At 35.9% G+C, this 2,317-nt stretch overlaps 1 pseudogene; it reads left to right on the plus strand.

The window, feature by feature from the left end:
* Positions 1-326: 326 nt before the first annotated feature.
* LOC100338030 (dolichyl-diphosphooligosaccharide--protein glycosyltransferase subunit MAGT1 pseudogene) lies at positions 327-1,394 on the plus strand (annotated as a pseudogene).
* Positions 1,395-2,317: the final 923 nt, after the last annotated feature.

Raw genomic sequence — 2,317 nt, forward strand, 5'->3', positions numbered from 1 at the left:
TTCCCAACTTGACTCTCACTGGGATTAAACATGACAATAGGTCTGATCTGATTTCATCATCATTTAAAAAAAATCATCTATTATTTTTCACTTTATGTTTCTGTGTGGGAGCAAACTGTTGAAATCCATACTTGATGTATACTAAGCTGATCTTCTGTATATTAAGATAATCAAAAATGAATCTTGATGTGAATGGAAGGGGAGAGGGAGTGGGAAAGGGGAGGGTTGTGGGTGGGAGGGACGGTATGGGGGGGGAAGCCATTGTAATCCATAAGTCGTACTTTGGAAATTTATATGCATTAAATAAAAGTTTAAAAAAAAAAAGAATGAATGGAGACAAGTTTTGTCGTCTTGTTAAAGCTCCACCAAGAAATTACTCCGTTATTGTCATGTTCACTGCTCTCCAACTTCATAGACAGAGTGTTGTTTGCAAACAAGCTGATGAAGAATTCCAGATCCTGGCAAACCCTTGGCGATATTCCAGTGCATTTACCAACAGGATATTTTTTTGCCATGGTAGATTTTGATGAAGGTTCTGATGTATTTCAAATGCTAAACATGAATTCGGCTCCAACTTTCATCAACTTTCCTGCAAAAGGGAAACCCAAATGGGGCAATACATATGAGTTGCAGGTGCGTGGTTTTTCAGCTGAGCAGATTGCCTGGTGGATTGCAAACAGAACTGATGTCAATATTAGAGTAATAGACCCCCAAATTATGCTGGTCCCCTTATGTTGGGATTACTTTTGGCTGTTATTGGTGGACTTGTGTATCTTCGAAGAAGCAATATGGAATTTATCTTTAATAAAACTGGATGGGCTTTTGAAGCTTTGTGTTTTGTGCTTGCTATGACATCTGGTCAAATGTGGAACCATATAAGAGGACCACCATATGCTCATAAGAATCCTCACATAGGACATGTGAATTATGTCCATGGAAGCAGCCAAGCCCAGTGTGTGGCTGAAACACACATCGTTCTTCTGTTCAATGGTGGGATTACCTTAGGGATGGTACTTTTATGTGAAGCTGCTACTTCTGACATGGATATTGGAAAGCAAAAGATAATGTGCATAGCTGGTATTGCATTGGTTGTGTTATTCTTCAGTTGGATGCTGTCAATTTTCAGATCTAAATATCATGGGTATCCATACAGCTTTCTGATGAGTTAAAAGGAATCCAGAGATATGTAGACACTGGAATACTAGAAACTAAAAATGAGAAATGTGTGTGTTTGAAAAGAAGAATAAAACCTGTGCATTTTGTATTACCTCTTTTTTTCAAGTGATTTAAATAGTTAATCATTTAACCAAAGATGTGTAGTGCCTTAACAAGAAATTTCCTGTCAAAATAATCAAGTATTTGGAAATTATTCTCCTTTTAACCTTGTCTTCCTAGTGTACTTTATGGAATATTTAATTTAGTAGAATTAAGTATATCATTAAAAAAAGTTTTTTTTTAAAAAAAACTACTACTTTGTTTTTTTTTTGTTTTTTTTTTTTTTAACTTTTATTTAATGAATATAAATTTCCAAAGTACGGCTTATGGATTACAATGGCTTCCCCCCCATAACGTCCCTCCCACCCGCAACCCTCCCCTCTCCCACTCCCTCTCCCCTTCCATTCACATCAAGATTCATTTTCGATTCTCTTTATATACAGAAGATCAGTTTAGCATACATTAAGTAAAGATTTCAACAGTTTGCTCCCACACAGAAACATAAAGTGAAAAATAATAGATGATGTTTTAAATGATGATGAAATCAGATCAGACCTATTGTCATGTTTAATCCCAGTGAGAGTCAAGTTGGGAATTGCTAATTTCTTCTTTTTTTTTTTTTAACAGAAGATCAGTTTAGTATACATTAAGTAAAGATTTCAACAGTTTGCACCCCCATAGAAACACAAAGTGAAATATACTGTTTGAGTACTCATTATATAAAGTATACACATCCCTGCAAAAATGGAAGAGCTAAGAACAGATTCCTGATGATGCAGTTATCCATAATAGGCATATGCCAGAACATCTGGTCAGGACTTTCTTTGTTTTAATTAGAGCAAAGCTCAAAATTGCTTTAGCTAGCTTTTTGTCACTTGATTCTATATTGTCTTATCCCAAGGCGGGAAAAGAAAGTCCTGACCAGATGTTCTGGCATATGCCTATTGTGGATAACTGCATCATCAGGAATCTGTTCTTAGCTCTTCCATTTTTGCAGGGATGTGTATACTTTATCTATATTTCCTTTGGGGTGGAGAAATCACATATGGTGTGTGATCTTCTGAAAACAAACCACCATTCTTCAGAGTTTGTATCTAGACTT

Source organism: Oryctolagus cuniculus, chromosome 2, assembly GCF_051225735.1.
Source record: "Oryctolagus cuniculus isolate XC-2025 breed Fujian yellow rabbit chromosome 2, ASM5122573v1, whole genome shotgun sequence".
Taxonomy (NCBI): domain Eukaryota; kingdom Metazoa; phylum Chordata; class Mammalia; order Lagomorpha; family Leporidae; genus Oryctolagus; species Oryctolagus cuniculus.